At 42.1% G+C, this 18,058-nt stretch overlaps 1 pseudogene; it reads right to left on the bottom strand.

Moving 5' to 3' along the window:
• LOC123390132 overlaps nt 1–12,187 on the bottom strand; it is a 72,629-nt pseudogene extending 60,442 nt beyond the window's left edge.
• Between the last annotated feature and the right edge of the window lie 5,871 nt (nt 12,188–18,058).

Genomic DNA, 18,058 nt, shown 5'->3' with positions numbered 1-18,058 from the left:
ATTTGTAACAATGTGGGTGGAGCTAGAGTGTAATTATATTAAGTGAAATAAGTCAGTTAGAGAAAAGATAAATACCATATGATTTCACTCATATGCGGAATTTAAGAAACAAAAACAGATGAACATAAGGGAAGAAAAAAAGAGAGAGAGAGAGGCAAATCATAAGAGACTCTTAACTATAGAGAACAAACTGAGGGTTGATAGAGGGAAGTGGGTGGGGGGATGGGTTAAATGGATGATGTTATTTTTTTTTGGGCACTTGTTGTGATGAGTACTGGATGTTACATGTAAGTGATAAATCACTAAATTCTCTATGAGAAACCAATTTTACCATATATGTTAATAAACTAGAATTTAAATAAAACTTGAAATAAAAAAATTAAAATAAAAAAAAAAGACATCCAAGAGTCTGTAGGTTCACCTGATCACAGCTTTGAATTTCTTTTTTTTGTAATCAGCAGGCAGGTTATTACGATAGGATATATTAGTATCAAGGGACTGTCCAAAACCACAAGCCTACAACATTGGCTTTAAGACCAGTTTGAGGTCTCCTTCAAGATTCTCAGAGTCCTGCTCTCTTCGTTCCTTAACAACGGCTTTCTTGTCCTCCTCCCCACCTTCCTCCTCCTTCTTCCTCTTCTTCAATTCGTGCTCCTTTTAACTACATTGAATTCTTTAACATGTAAAAGAGGTGGAAGAGCCTACAGTGTGATTTCCTCAGGCTCTGTGTCTTCCCAGTTGGTCCTTCTTCCAGGAATCAAGTTTCCTGAAATGGATCCACCCTGTCTAAGCCCAAGTTACGCCTACACAGTGGTAGCAGGAAGAGGCACTGTGCACTGTAAAGTAGGGCAATATAAGGAGAAACACCATGTGCATCACACTCTCCAGTTTTCTTTTTCTTTCACAATGGACCACAGCATCCGTCCTGAGTTGTCACTGAGAGTTTTCAGTTCCAGTGCCTGAAATTTAAATGGCCACTGATAGCAACGTCCTGCCTGAAAGTCAGAGATGGTTCTACCATTCCATTCTGCCCAATGACTCAAGGAACACCCTTCTGTAATGTGCCAAGGAGTGGAACTAAAATAAAAGAAACAACAAAATCTGAGATGACTCGGTATTATCTTTGTTCTATAATATTCTTCTATAACACATAGAGTTGGCTGTTTTAAAAAGGATTGGGGGAGAGTTGTGATGTTCTTGTGTCCGAGCACCTGCCAGGCAGTGCTAGATTCATCTGTTTTCCCCATTGTGCTAAGTCCCTTGAGGCCAGGAACCATGGTCATTACGATGTATGGTAGGGGTATTCAAAAAATGTGTGTCAACAACAGATGACTGAATGAAAGAATGAATGTTAAGGGGCACCTGGGTGGCTCAGTGGGTTTATAGCCTCTGCCTTCAGCTCAGGTCATGATCCCAGGGTCTGGGATCAAGCTCCACATCGGGCTCTCTGCTCCGTGGGAAGCCTACTTCCTCCTCTCTCTCTGTCTGCCTCTCTGCCTACTCGTGATCTCTGTCTGTCAAATAAATAAATAAAAATCTTTAAAAAAAATGAATGAATGCTAAATATAATATTGTTTAATTATATTTTGATTCAAGTTTCACAATACAGAATCTAAAAAATCTATATAGATTCTTCATGTGTGAAACTTTTATGTCATTTTTTTTTGCCCCAAGCAAATGAGCCACCATATAGAAAACTATGAGCCCAGTACTTGACATAAGAAATAATAATCACTAAATGTAGCCTTCTTTTCATGTACAATATAGAAATAGTCTGAGTTCTTAAAGGCTAGAAAGTATGAAATTGTATTTGAATGAGAATGATCCAGGGGCACCTCGGTGGCTCAGTCATTAAGCGTTTGCCTTTGGCTCAGGTCATGATTCCAGGTCCTGGGATCAAGCCCCGCTTCAGGCTCCCTGCTCAGCAGGAAGGCTACTTCTCCATCAAAGGCTCTTCTCCATCTCCCACTCCCCCTGCTTGTGTTCCCTCTTTCGCTATGTGTGTGTGTGTGTGTGTGGTTTGTGTGTGGGTGTGTGTATGCCTCTCTCTCTGTCAAATAAAAAATAAAATCTTTAAAAAAAAAATGATCCAAATGATAACCTACTGAAGTTACTTTCTTTTTCTAAAGTATGCTGCATTTCACCAAAATGAAAATCAAGACCATTTAAAGCCCATAGTCCTGTGAATAACAGCATCCTTACCATCCTCTGAGCTTCTAGACATTGTGGGTCTGGATATGGGCAATATTCTAAAAAGAAAAATCTGAGTTTTATGCTAATATAAGACCAAGATAAAATATATCCTCTCTGCATTGAACCATTCACTGACATAAAATGTAAACCTTTTTTGCCACTAGATAATCCTTATTTGCACCAAAAGGAGGTCTTAGAAATAATTTCACAGCAAAGACTTAGACAATGTGACTAGTCGGTCAGTGACAGCTCTAGTTCCTTGATTCCCAGCCCAACTTCTTCCTTTACTGTAAAGAGGGAAGGAGTGGGTGGGGGGACAGTACTGTTCACCCAGGAAAAGACAAGATCCATATAAGATCACTTCGAACGATACCAGCACCCATGCAGTTGCGTGAAAGGTGGTAGAACCCTACCTCTGAACGGAGAATGTTATCCCATCAGAAAGCCATTTTCACTTGAGCACTTTTGAGAAATAACAGGAGACCCTCTATGTAATTTAATGCTTGGATAAATCACACAGGAGTTCTTCTAATTAACAATTTCCATTCTCTTTACACTTTACTAGCTCAAAATGAGTAGCAATTGTGAAGGGCATCTAGAGATTACACTCATATCCTGTCATCCCCGGGAGGGAGTAAAATGGGGAGTCGGAGCCCGCAGACCTGATCCCCAGGAGTTATCTGCCGGATCCCAAGGCTCAACCCTTGTTTCACACCCATGCTAGGGGAAAATTATAAATAAGCATCCAAATGAATCATAGATTCTATCCCAATAGGACAACTTATCTACCAAGTAATGAAGTTCCTCACAGAGGCAAAGGAGATGTCCTGCATAGTGACTGAGATAATTGTATCAGTTTTTCACTTTGGAATAAGCTGGTTTTAGGGAGAAAGGGGGGGTGGAGTTAGGGATTAAAGGTTCACAAGGTGTAAACCATTATTTTGGGTTTGGACACAAATAATCCTGATTAGAATTTAATCCACGAATTTGAAACTCCCTTTATTTCACAAAGGAAAGCAGAGGTACCCCACTGGAACCAGTATTTTACTGACATATCCTCCCTTACGCCCCCATATCCCACCACTGGGTGATATAAGAGTGGCCTGTGATTGTCTTGTTCCTTGCTTTCTGTCATTCTGCAAGGAGCACATGTCACTTTTAAAGAATAAACAATGGGAGTCATTGATGAAACCCACAGTTACATGGCCAAGAATGAAGGAAGACTATTTTACAGAAGAATCATTATGTGCTCCTGAAATTTCCAATGGGTATCATTCCAAGGTCTAATGCCTTATTCCCTAGTTTTTAATGCATAGAACTCGAGATTTTTACATGCCAAATAATGTCCCATAGTTGTCACCCTGAAATAAGAAGAAATCAAAACAACCCAGGACCCAGAAATCTGCTCAAATTTCAAAGCACAATCCTGAGGTATTACATGGCTTCATAAAAAGCAGTTACAACTTTCCCTTGACTCAAAGGAACAGATTTTTTTAATCTAATAGCAGTAAACCATTAAAAATCCATGTAGTTCACCACCTACAAGTGAAATGTATGTGAAAGTTCACATATATTACCTCACGTGGAGAACAACTCCCACAACCAGGCGTCTGGGGGACTTACCTATTTTTGCAAGGGATGCTAGAAGTATCCAGAGGGTGACCTCATAAGGAATCTGTACGTAGTCATAATCCAGGGCAAAAACAGATATCTTCTCATCGGCCTCTAAGCTGGCAGCCGCAAACCGAACATTAGGTTTCATGCTGGGCAGTGGAATTTGTGGATTTGTTCAAATCTGAAGATGCTTCAGAACACTTGAGGGCCACCAGCAGTAGCAACCCAGCTCCAAGGACTGAAAGGCACAAGCATTGGAAAACCCATGCTGTGGGCTTCTCCTACCCCGTGTGCGATTGTGTGCCACACATCTGCCGCAAGGAGGGTTTCTAGAGCACAGAGGCGTCTTCCTGGGTCAAAGGTAATATACATACAGTCTGTGGGTCATTCCAGGAAGAGTCCGAGCTTGCCATGGTATTCTGAGTGTCGATGTTTTCAAATCACCTTTAAAGGATTTGTGTCCAGACAACTGAGCCTCTGGCCAAGGCGTCAGTCATTCAGTAGACCCGGTAAAGCCCAAGTCACCTGTGTGACCTTCATCCGATCGTGATTTGAAGAACAGTTTGGGAAGGGGAAAAACATGTCTTCATTCAAAGCTGTTTCCTCACTTCACGGCACACTGGTTTCATCTTGTGAGTGAAAATTAAGAAGGACACCACGGTGTGCGTTCCAGGTATCACTGGAGTCCTTCTGACTAGGAAGGCGATCCTTCCCTCTCCACCAGGTCTCAGTAAGGAGCTACCTGTCCTGCACCTGTTCCTTCTCTCCTCCCCCCTGCTCTCGTACTTGTTTTGAATGGGCAAGGCTGCAGGTAGCTCCTGCACTTAATTATTTGCTCTGATAGGACTTCTGTAATGAAATGCTCTCCTTGAGGGTTTTTCCGGCGGTTACGCTGCTGACACCTAGTGGGCAGCCGCAAAATGACACTTCTGCATGTTTAATGATGAATGATTAAGGTGGTCTTGTAATTATCATCCACACAAGGGCATTTTTGAGAGTAGAGAAGAGCGATTGATACTTAATGTCAGACTATGGGTGTCAGCCAGGGTTATCCCGGGATCATATGGTCTCTGTAAATTAGGAAGGAAAAGGAGGCAGCATAACACATTACCAAACTCATGAGCGGTAATTCAAAGAAAGTTCCAGGTTTCCAAGAACTTAACACAGGAAAAAAAAAAAGGGGGGGGCAGAAAAAAACATGTTTTATGAAATACATTTAAAACTTTGTAATAAAACCCCTCCATGGAACATCCAAATTTTTCATTTTTTTTAAAGATTTTATTTACTTGACACAGAGGAGAGAGAGATCACAAGTAGGCAGAGAGGCGGGCAGAGAGAGAGAGAGGGAAGCAGGCAGGCTCCCCCGCTGAGCAGAGAGCCTGATGCAGGAACTCAATCCCAGGACCCTGGGGATCATGACCTGAGCCGAAGGCAGAGGCTTTAACCCTGAGCCACCCAGGTGCCCCCAAACTTTTTCATTTTAAAGAATTTTGTTATTACGGTTTATTTTGTTCGAAAAGAGCAGTGCCACAGAGGGTTTATGGAAGAATTTGAAATGGATTCATTGGTCTACTATATCTGGCCAAGTGACCTTAACCAAATTAGTTACTTTTTCAAAGCATCATTTTCTGAAAAGGGGGGGAGGGTAATAATGTCTACCTCATTGACTGACTAGAAGCATTAAAAGAGATAAAGCAAGTAAAGTCTCTGGCATTTAAGTGGCACATAATAAATGCTGGTATTATTATTTTTGCCTCACATTTCTTAGGCTATATGAAAACAAGAACTCTGTTGCAATGCGGATTAGCGCTCAATGGAAAAAGCAAATTAATCTTCATAAACGGTCTCAATGCCTTTTCCGTATCATATTGCAGGACAATTCATATATATATATATACATTTGGTTCATGTTAGTGAGTGTGGATCACTCCGACCCTCCACCCCATGCTCAGCAGAGATCACTGGAAAAACAGAGCTACCTCTGTTGAGGAAGGCTAGCACCTAGATGCAACTTCTTAGTAAGACAAGGATTAAGAGCTCGCATATGGGTTTTTCTCTTTCCTTTGCAGTTTGGCTCTAAAAATAGATCTGATTTAGTCACTAAACTTAGAGGTTGACCACTAGTAGGTCACCATATTGGGTCAATATTTTTTTCAAGAAAGATGACATGCATAAACTTGTAGTGGAAAACTTCTTTAGACTAGATACTTGTCTTTTCATTTGCACATCTGTTTTACTTTTGTTTTCTAAAACGAAATGGGAAAGAATTTCCCATAGTGCTCCACAACAAGACCAAAAACAAGAATCAGAAAACTTCTATTCTTTGACTTTAATTACCTGCTACACTCTGGGAAAAACATTTCACCTTTTGTCATCTATAAAACTGAAGATGCTATCCACTCCAGGTCTCTTTCCTGCTCTAAAGTTTCAAATCTTTGTGAATATATTACAACATGCTTTGCCATACAATCATCAGGTAGCTGAGAGTACAATCACTATGAGAGAAGTGAAGCCAAGGTCAGGGGATGGTGAGAGGAAAATGTGAATTCTACAGCAACTAGCCACCTTGTCTTCCAGATCGAGGTTGCTGTCTCCTCCAAACCTCCAGCCCCCCCCCCAGCCTTGCCTGCAGGGTCCGCCCTTGGTATCATTTCCACCCATGCAAAAGTGCTTTGCACACAGCCACATGAAACATTCTTTCTAAAATCACCTCAGTCCTGGTTCTCTAGAAAAACTGTGTGTGAGACAAAGTTTACATGAGTGGTGCAAACCAAAGGTAGCAAAGTGAGAGAAAAAAGGAAGCAAGGGAGAAACACTTCTAGAATGGTGGTGTGGGGAGTTCTATAGACCCTCTCCCTAGTGTTAGGGAGACAACTGTAATTGAGAAGAACTATTGAAAACAAAAAGAATATCCCTTTGGTCTGTGGAAATTGCCCTCTGGGAATTCAGCAACTAAAATAAATCTTCTAAATATTGGTAAAACCTGTGAGAGTCTGTGGCATGACCTATTTCTGCCCCTACCTCCCCACTCAGTGTGAAGAAAACTCTACTCTGGGAAGGCACAGTCAAGAGGATGTGGCTCCCTCTAACCCTAGCTCCTGGTCTTAGGCTACAAATTCTACTCAGAAAGTCAGACAGTCAGTATTGGCCATCGGTACCACCTCACCCACCACCCTCCACCCCCAAGCAATGCATTACACAAACTGCATTGCAGGATAGTGTGACTGGAGATCCCTTCTTTTATACAATACTGCTCACTTATAGGCTTGAAATTCTACCCCAAGCATGGCAGGCCAAGAATACTGGGTCCCAGTCACTCTCACCACCTCTTACTCATAGGGCTGAGTTTCCACACCAGGGAAGACAAGCCAAGAATACTGAGAGTTACTGCCTCTATCTGGGAACTTATTCGTAAAAGCAGGAGTGTTATTCCAAGAGAAGCCATTTGCTATCCCTGTATCCATTTCCAGAGTGTTGGAGCAGGCGTTCTGTTAAGGGGGAAGACAGGCCTAGAAGAGAGAACTCCGTAAGTATCTCTAAGGGGACTGAGTTTACTTGGAGGAAAAAGTAGGGAAGTTCAAGCCAAAGGGGACTGTCAAAGACAGCGGAGATTTAGGTAGAGTTCAAGTTAAGAAGAGCCAGTAGCTCCCCTGATACCAATATGTGAAAAAGGTAGACTACTTAGAAGTATAACAGAAGAACTAGGGAAAAGAAAACAGATATGAAGAGTCATCATGGGGTCAGAGGAGTGTCAAAGACTGGCCTCAGGATCTCCCTGAAAAGGGCCTGACTTTATTTGGATCAGACTGTGGAGCAATTTAAGGCCCATCGAACACAACAGATCATTCAGCTAGCAATTACTGGAAGCTAAGAGCTAGATATAATGTTCATAGAGACAACAGACCAGCCAGAACTTAACAGGGATATCAGGGAAAAAGTCAAAGGGACTCCTATTCAATGCACTGCCATCCTGGCTGAGAGGAGAAGAGGTCAGGGAGATTATGAGTATGCCTAAGACCAAATGGGCCGAAAGACAATATTAAAGTCTGCGTAGGGAAGCGGACTTTACCAAAACAAGTCCATCCAAGTCACTATACAGACAACCAGATCGCAGTAACAGCTGGAGCTGGGGGAGGGGGAAGAAAGAATCGTGTGAGAAGAGTCACTATAAGACATTAAAATGTCTAGTTTTAACAACAACCAAAATGTAAGACTACATGTTATCTCCAGATTTTCCCATGCTATCCCCTCATTTTTTAAAAGATTTATTTATTTATTTTAGAGAGAAAGAGCACAAGTGGGGGGTGGCGGAGGGCAGAGGGAGAGGGAAAGAGAATCTAGGGAGATTCTCCGCTGAGCATGGAGCCTGATGTGTGGCTCAATCTCATGACGTTGAGATGGTGACCTGAGCTGAAGTCAAGAGTCGGTCACTCGAACAACTGTGCCACCCAGGCACCCCGAAGGCACACTGTTAGATTCAAAAACACAAGTAGAGTGAAAATAAAAGGATGGAAAAAATATACCCTAAAGCAGTAAGGTCAGAAAGCTGGAGTGGTTTAAAACAAATAACAGACAAAAAAGATAGATTGTTAAGACAATTTTACTGGAGGGGCGCCTGGGTGGCTCAGTGGGTTAAAGCCTCTGCCTTCAGCTCAGGTCATGATCTCAGGGTCCTGGGATCGAACCCCGCCGCATCGGGCTCTCTGCTCAGTGGGGAGCCTGCTTCCTCCTCTCTCTCTGCCTGCCTCTCTGCCTACTTGTGATCTGTCAAAATAAATTAAAAAAAAAAATCTTTTAAAAAAAAGACAATTTTACTGGAGATGAAGAGGAGCATTTTATAAAAATCAAAGGACTAACTTACCAAGAAGACATAGCAATTACAAACTTCTCTATACCAAATGGGATTTGTCCTAGGACAAAACAGGCCCAGCTAATCATCCAAATGTCAGTTAGTATAACGTCATACCAAAGGAAATAAAAGGACCACAAAACTAACGTGACCATTTCAGTACACTAAGGAGAGGCATTTAACAAAATTTAATATCCCTCATTTTAAGAACATTCAAGAGTAGTAGGAATTAAAAGGAACTTCCTCAACATGATAAAGGCCAACTATAAAAAATCCACAGCTTCCATCATCCATAATGGTGAAGATTAAATGTATTCCCACAAGATCAGAAATAAGACAAGGATGGACTCGCTCTTGCCACTCACATTCAACGTTCCACGGGAGGTTTCTAGCAAGGGCAATGGGCACAAAAATAGATTAAAAGATATACAGATTGCAAGGGAAAAGTAAAAACCATCTCTATTTATACATGAAAGGTCCCTTTGACATATAAGAAAATCCTAAATAATTGAATAAAAATACTCCTAGATCTAGTAAGTAACTTCAGCAAATTTGCAGGGTATGACATCAATATAAAAATAACAAAATTGCATTTTATAGTAACAATGAAATAAACCAAAGTGAAATTAATAGCATCAAAAGCCTAAATTTCTTAGGAATAAATTCAACAAAAGCAGTGTAAATCTTGTATTCCAAAAAAACAACACAAAGTTAAGTAGCTAAAGAAAACGTCGTAAATAAATGGAAAGAAAGATATCCCCGTTCGTGGATCAAAAGAATTAATATTGTTAAGATGGTAATATTTCCGCCAAAAATGATCTACAGATTCAACACAATCTCTATCAAAATCCCACGCGTCTTTTTTTTTTTCTTTTTCAGAAATTGACAAGCTCTGGTCCTAAGATTTATATGGAATATGTCCAGAAAAGCCTCTCTCCAAAATCAATCAGTCAATCTTGAAACAAAGCAATCTTGAAAAACTATTTTCAAACAAAAACAAAGCTGGAAAACATATACTTTCTGTTTCAAAATTTACTGCAAACTTGGGTGGCTGGGTGGCTCAGTCGGTTAAGCATCCAACTCTTGATCTCACGCTTAAGTCATGATCTCAGCGGGGTGGTGAGATCGAGACTCTGTTTTGGCCCCTATGCTTAGTGGGGAATCCGCTAAAGAGTATCTCTCCTTCTAACCGCTCCCCCTGCTCTCTCTCTCTCTCAAATAAAATAAATTAAATCCTAAAAGTAAACAAACAGACCTTACTACAAAAGGTACAGTAATCAAGAGAAATATGATATTGGCATCAGAATGTACATACAGTAGAGCAATTATTGAGAAAAGAGAAATCAGTCTTTCCATTTATTGTCAATTGATTCCTGACAAGGGTTCCAACACAATTAATTCAATGAGTAAAAAATAACTTTTTCCAACACATATGTGCTAAAAAAAACCTGAATATCCACATGCAGAAATGATGAAGACATACTCCATGCTTATAAACCTGCATAAAAGTTAATTCAAAATGGGAGTATGGACTAAATGTAAGAGTTAAACCCCCAAAACCTACTGGACAAAAAAAAACAAAAACACCACCAGGAATAAGATTTGATGATCCTGAGTTAGGCAAAACTTTCTTATATACACATCCCAAAGCCACAACAAATAAAAAAGAAAAAAACAGATAAACTGGATTTCATCAAAAATAAAAATCCTGTGCTTCCAAACTATTACTATCAGGGAAGTGAGGTGAGAAGACAACTCACCGAATGGGGAAAAATACTGTAACTCTCATGTCTGATAAGGGATTTGTATCCTGAATATATAAAGAGCTCTTACAACTCAATAATAAAAAGATAAATAAACCCAATTAAAAAATGGATGAAGAATATGAAAACCACATTTCTCTCCAGAAAAGATACATAAATGGCCATATAAGGCACATGAAAAGGAGGCCCAATCCAACATTATTAGTCAAAAGGGAGATATGAATTGAAACCACAATTAGATATCATTTTCGTACTCACTAGAATGCTAGAAATGGCTAAATAGTAATGATAATAATAATAATTGGGGGATTATAAAAAAAAAAAAATAAAGGGAAGAAGAAGAGGAGGAGGAGCAGATGAGGATGATCTATAATAACCAACGCTGCCAAAGCTGGCAAAGGATGGGTGGTAGAAAATGTAAAATGCCTAGTGGAAATCTAAAATGGGTCAGTTTGGGTAAACACAATGTTACCACATGACTCAGCAATTCCACTCTTAGATATATACCCAAGAGAAAATGAAAAACACGTATCCACTCAAAAAACTGGTCCATGAATATTTTTAGCAGCATTACTCTTAATAGACAATAAGAGGAAAATAGCCCAAATGCCTATCAACAGTTGAATGGGTAAATAAAATATAGACTATCTATATGATGGAATGAAATCGTCTGACAAGTGCTCCAGAATGACCTCAAAAAAAAGCGAAAATTATGCGAAGTTTAAGAAGCCAGGTTACAAAAGGATCACATGACACAAGACTCTTTAGATGATGTGCCCCAAAAGAGGCAACTCTGTGGTAGATGCAAAGTAGATTAGTTGTCAGCCTGGGCTGAGGTGAGAGGGAAATGGGCCCCAGGTGGGATCCAGAGTGGACTGCTCACGGTAATGGGGTTTTTTTCTTTGGGTTAATGAAAACTTCTAAGTTTCACGGGATGGTTTCACAGGGTCTGTATAATCCTCAACACCACCAAATGGTACACTTTAAATGGGTGAAATTGGTAAAGAGAAAATGCGAATTACATCTCAAAAAAAAGCTGTTTTAAAAATCTAGGAAATGAGACAGGGAAGGGAGTTCATTTGTTTACCACTCACGCTGCTGCTGAAGCTTCACAAGAAAACACAATCTGTTGCTCAGTCCCATAAGGTGTTCTTCCAGAAAGAATGTGGAATCACTGTGCTTTAAAGTCTATGGGAAGATGGGTCCCTTGTGGAATGAAAAAATCAAGCAGGGGAAGGATTTAAGATGGTGGGTCCTTTTTTTTGGGTCTCCGATCTCTTATTGGTCCACAGTTTGCCCCATTTGGGCATTAACTCCTTCTACTTCAGGATGTATTTACCAGAGTAACCCATGGGGGGGGGGGAAAGGTAGTCCATACGACACTTGGAAAGTAAAGAAAAAAGAGCCAGATAGCTCCTCCTTTGGGTTCAGACAAGTTGAGACCAAGGCTTAAGCCTACAGAAGCCCTGATGCTGTTGCAGCCAAAGACTGTAATTTCCCCCCAGAAAAACGAACTGTAGAAAGCTGCCAAATGTCTTAGTATTTCCACCACCCCAATTTCCACCCCACGCCCGCCAGATGCCAGGGAAAGCTGGGGAAATGGATGCTTTCAGTTTTTGGAGCGCGCCACCCTACCACGGCTGCTGCCCACGGGACAAGAACTGGAAGGGTGAAGGCTGCAGGTCCTCACATGAGAACGATAAAACAGCTGCTCATCTCTGGCTGTGAAAGCTTGACCTCTAAGCACATTGGCCAGTTTTTCGAGCATTCTAAGACTATAATCCATCTACTGGATGAGAAGCTGCTGTTCCTACAATAGGTGCTCATGCCCTCCACTCAAGGATATCTGTTGGAGAAGACACCAATCTGATGTGGGACCAGTTGAACAAGCACGGTTATGGAAGCCAGAGCGGTTGGTGGAGACCCATGCAGATGGAGCAAGGGAAATCCTGACTGAGCGGTAGTTTGTGGGGCTCGGGGAGGAGAGGAAGGAGGGATAGGAGGGGATTGGGATAGGGGTAGAGGATGGGGGGTGGGGACTTAAAACGACGGGGTCTAGTTAAAAAAAAAAAAAAAAAAAAAAGCCTCTCTGGTTAGTTTTTATTTCTTAGGCATAATAGAAGTGACTTTGCAGGTTCTAACCTCTGATTACATCTCCAGCTCCACATACCCAAATTGCTAACAGTTCTTGAAGACAAAGCCATACACTCTCCTTTCAAAACCTGCATCATTGTAAATGCCTTTGACTGCAATACCTCATTCTACCCTCTCCCTCGCGATCCCCTCGATGCCCCATTTATCTGTAATGCGCTGCTTTCTGGCCTTTAGAGTTCAAGCCAGGAGCATCCCACTCTCCCTTCCCTTCCCTTTCTGCTCTCAACAAGAGGGTTTCTTGGGACTTATGTTAACACTTTATGTTAAACCTTCTCCTCCCAGCAGATGAGGAGCCTCACTGGAACAAAGCACTGCCACGTTTATCTCTTGGTGCCTTGTCTGGCACCAAGGGGCTGTGCTGGAAGGACATGAGTTTGCAAACCATGTGGAAATGAAAAGCGTTTCCCACTAACCTCAGTTACTCCACAGTCTGATTTTTCTCAATATGGAAAAACTAAACTCTTCTTTGGAAGTTCCAGAGCAAACTCATTTGCCTTCTGAAAGTCACAACTAAGGAAGACAATGCTAAGAAGTCTCGCAGGGAAAGCGGCATGTTGAGAAAGCTCCTAAAGAAGTGAAGCAGGGCTGTGGGGGGTATGGTTAAGAGCACACACGTTCTCTAGAGCTGAGAGATGTTTGCCTTCAAATCCCAGCTCTCCTATTTACTAGCTTGGAAAAGTGACCTTGAAAAAGTGACTTAACCTTTTTGTGCCTTGGTTTCCCCCTTCTGTAATGTCTGAGTGTTAGGCGAGCTGATATTTGACGAAGCCTGACACATAGAAGAGCGACTAAGTAAAGTCTTGGCTTAAGGAAAGGGGGACGAGAGGGAATGGAGAGGAGGAGGAGTTCGGGCATTTCTTCATTCAACAAACAACAAACCATGAATTTGCTATCATTTGTTCTCTGAGGATAAACAGGAGGAGGAAGAAGAGATACTGTCTCAGGAAAAGAATGTGGTATTTTCAGAAACACATTTTTATTGACACCCATGGACTAGACCCGCAAGAGATTGCAGACCTTAGGAAGGGTCCCAGCAACTGACAGAAGGAGGCTTTTAGTTACACTCCTCATTGTTAGATTTGAAACAAATTCTTTTTTATGTGTCCCTGTTTTTAACAAAACACTTGCTCAGATATATTATTCAGTTTATCTGACGATCCTTGAGAGAGATCAATTTGAGAAGGACTTCAGGTGCACTGGCGGCGGGTGGGGGGGGAGCTGGACCATTTACCCATCCACTGGTTGTGTACCTAGGAAGAGATTTTTTTTTTTTTTTTTTTGCGCAGAGAGAAAAAAAGAGAGAGAGAGAGAGAGAACAGAGTGGTGGGGGGGGGAAACAGAGAGGGAGACGAGAATCCTAAGCAGACTCCACACACAGCAGCAGAGCTCCACCCAGGGCTCGATCTCATGACCCCAAGATCATCATGATCTGAGCAGAATATCGAGTCAGATCCTTAACCAACACACACCCACCCAGGTGGCACTACGTGGAAAGAGATTTGGGAAATAGAGGACCAGCTCTCCCTTGCAAGACAGAGAATTAAAGGACTTATTCTGTGGAATTTTCGGTCAGCAGCAAGCTACTGAACGAAGTGTGATGCATTTGGGTCTAAATTATCCAGATAATGAGATATTGGCAATAGAACCTGGGGCCTGCTCTGACCTTTGGTGCCAGGTCCCATGAAACCTTGTGATCCTTGTCCATCTGCTCTCTGGAAACCCATCTACGCATATAGTCCAGCGGTGGGAGGGAATTGACCTGCTGTCCTCTCCCCCAGTGGATCCCTTAATAATTTAAAGTGACCATACCCCCGGTCCCCCTCATGGGACTAACTTAAGGGTGGTGTGTCACCCAGCAAGAGGACGCTCACACGTCCCCGAGAGCTCCACACCAGCTGTGCATGGCTGGAAGCAGAATTTTTGGGGGTTTGGGTCTTCTTCCCTGTTACCTTGTTTCCCTCAGCATTTTGTTCTCCAAGCAACTTTCATCTTAAGCGAAGCTCCAAAAGAAACAAGGGTCAAACTGATATCACCTGTGAGGTAACTCTGTTCCTGAATATGATGTAGATGTAGAAAGTCCTGTGCTCTCCAAGACCCAGTTTTAAACAAAACCTGGTCAGCATCACGCTTTCTTTTCTTTCCTGAGGTCTGCCTTCCAGAGTGCCTGGTCAGTTTTGACTTTACCCAGAAAGTACTTTTGCAACTTTAGCACCAATCTGGGACTCAACTAGGATAAGCTGCTTGTCCGCAATGAACCTCTTGTTTACTTTCTCATGGTGCTAATAACTTCATGAGGGCGCGGTTTTTTTTGTTTTTTTTTGTTTTTTTTTTCAGGAAGAAGAAATAAAAAAAAAGTAGTGATAGAGATATGGTCAGTGGTGTCCAGAACATTTATTTGCTGTCCAAGTCCCATAGCTTAGTCATTAGAGCTGGGATGGCCTCAGACGGAGCTCCTGGCATATGGTCTATCCCTACCCAAATTGAAGCATGCTCTCCCCCACTTGAGTCAACAGTCAAGACATTTGACCTCTGCTTCTATGACTAGAGACTGAGCTCCCTCCCCTCCTTCCCCAAAGACAACCTTACTATATCGTTTCAGATAGAAACGGAGGAGTGCGCTCCGATGTTGTTTAATCAAACTCTAGGGTAGATTTCCCAAACATGATTCCCCTCTGTGGAATGTACCGCGTATGAGACCAGACTTGTTTTGCGGGATATTACCCTTAATGCTCAGCTCAGGAATAATCAGACCAATGTGTCTTCTTACGGAGGTTCGGCTGCTTTCTGATTCAATAAGATAAAATGCAATCCTTTGGATGGGATTATGTTCTTTTAAAATTTGCGTGTCGTTGGACTGAGATATAATTTCATGTCTACATTATTAGGGGCCTTCCACATTTTCACGCTTTTTGCTACATTAGGTAGTGAATCTGAAGATTTGTCATATATGACAAATCGTGATCACCACAATAAGTCTATCGTAGTAGTCTGCATCAGCACACATAATTTACACTACAGATTTTTTTCTTTTGGATGGTTACACTTATAAGATTTTACATCTCTTGTAGGCAATCATTTGCCAATATTGAACTATGATGATACTTCTAATACTATTAGTCACCACAGCTGGCATAATGAAAACCCCAAGGACTTACTTTAGTTCATAGACCTAGACCAAGTTTGTATCCGTTTTTGCATTACAAAACTATTTTTCTGTCTCCACCCCCGGTTATGCCAATCCTTGTGGGTAGAACCCCTCCGACAACACACAAATCTATTTATCCATGTCCATTCTGGTAGTTCCATTGTGATGGTTTGTTTGGTGCTCTTAGGCTAATGGTCTTTAGGTCAGTAGACAAACCTTTAGATTAGTTTATTGTGTAGTATCGATTCATTTCTCTGCTGTGTTATTTCGCTGATGGTTGCGTCATGTCGCTCCAATGGATTTGAGGCCATGTCCACTGCTCCAAAGAATGGCCATAATATTTCACTTTCTTTTTTTATGGCCGATAGTAAGGGTATCTCGTTTGTGTGGTCTTTGGCCGTGTTAGTGGGTTGTGTGCAGATAAAACTGACTTGTGCATGCCGTTTGCACCCTATCTTTCTCACAGGCTAGGTTTTCTTTCTGTATCTTATGACACCACGTCAAAGCAGCTTTTTGGCACCATCACCTTTCATTCCTCCTGCGCTCAGTGACTATGGTCACGGATTCCCCCTTTCCTTATTGCTTTCTTTGTCTGTGTGTTCTCCCTATACACGAAATGATGTTGATTCTGGTAATCCCTTAGTTCCCGTGAGAAATGTCTATATTCTGATTCTTGGCCACCACCCAACAAAAGAGAATAGGTCTTTGGTTTATTTTAAGAGAGGAGGAAGAAAAAAAAAGACGGCTTGTTGGGAATTAAACGAGCTCCTGTCAGGGACAACCCAGGTGGCTCACTTGGTTGAGCATCTGCTTCAGCTCAGGGTCATGATCCCGGGGACCTGGGATTGAATCCTGGATCGGGCTCCCCTTTGTTTGGCCGGAGTCTGCTTTTTCCCTCTCACTCTGGCCCCTCCACCCCTCTGCTGCTTGTTTAATATTCTTCCTTCAAATAATAAACTCTTAAAAAAAAAAAGCTCCCGTCAATCAAAGTCATTTGTTAATAGCTCTGGGAGTCGTGGGATGGATAATGGATTTCTTCATCAAGCTGTTCCTAAAATAGGGCCCCAGAGCTCAGTTCGCGATTCAACACCTATTGACTGACGGCTCTGTCCACAGGGGCATGTCCGGAGCAGAAGGCAAAAGGAAACGTTATAAAGGAGAAATGAGATGAAAGATCATGGAAGGAAATCACAACACTCTCCCTACCACACAATAACTGCTTTAGTATTGTTTTCTTCTTTAACTCGAAAACCATAACAGTTTCAAATGGCAAACCCTAAGGAGGACTTAAGGAGAACAGAAAAGTTTTGTTCTATTAGTCAGCCACAGTAGTCAATAATCCTGGAACTTCAGTGGCTCAACATAACAAGTGTATGTCCCGCTCACATTACGGCTCAGTGTGGGTTGGGAAGCCCGTCTTAATCACACAGCAATGCCAACCCAGGCATGTGGGACTTCAAGGTCACAATCGCTGGCAGGGAGAGTGGGGGAACATTATTCCTGCTCTTATTTGCCTCTGTTAGAAATCACGTACCATTTCCATTTATCTTCTAGAAAAAATCTGTCACAGGTCCTCATCCAGCTACAAAGGAGGCGGACAAGTGGCCATCCTGTATGTTGGAAAAGACAAAATGATCTTGGAGAACACATAGCAACGTCGACCACACTCTGAAGTTAGCTCTAATTAGACTCAAGGAGCAATTCTAAGTGACCCTCCATCCACAGCTGGAGGGTAATTTGTAAATAACTTCCCGTGGGCTGGAGCAGGGTTGTGAAGGAGACTCTGTGGGAGGTGGTGGGCAGGGGTTGGAGGAGAGTAAAGCCATCTCCTGCAGGTATGTCAGTAAGGGCAACCTGCTCGATAACCCACTCAGAGCTGAAGAGGCTGGCGGAAAACTTATAGAGACACAAAGGAACAGATTAGAAAGCTAAGAAGAGCTGCTGTGTGGTATTTAAATGTGCAAAATTATGGTGGTGAAACTTGCCTTTGTGTAACTGTTTTGAACAGGGCCCCAAACTTCCTCAGCTGGGTGCAACGAGATGTTCCATGGGGCTTTCTGGTTGACTTTGCATTTTGGTAAACATCACACATTTAAGGACTGTGAGTGATACGTGTCTTCCTGGTCCATACACAGAGGTTAGACAAAGCTCTGCAGGACTTGCTGAGGGCAGCGCAACCCCTAGCAACTAAGAGGAGAAGCACTTCAGCCCTACTATCAGGGAGAAAGCTCTAAGAACAACCGAGACCTGGGGCGTCTGCTGACCCTTGATATGTCCCGCCCACCCGGGCTGAAGGTGGGTGGAGCTGAAGAATTATCATTCCCAGAGCATCCTTGAAGT

The sequence above is a fragment of the Mustela putorius genome, unplaced genomic scaffold (genome assembly GCF_011764305.1).
Source record: "Mustela putorius furo isolate JIRA1106 unplaced genomic scaffold, ASM1176430v1.1 tig00537235_pilon_pilon_pilon, whole genome shotgun sequence".
NCBI lineage: Eukaryota > Metazoa > Chordata > Mammalia > Carnivora > Mustelidae > Mustela > Mustela putorius.
Note: the sequence above shows the minus strand (reverse complement) of the source record. Positions and strands in the feature narration are given on the sequence as shown.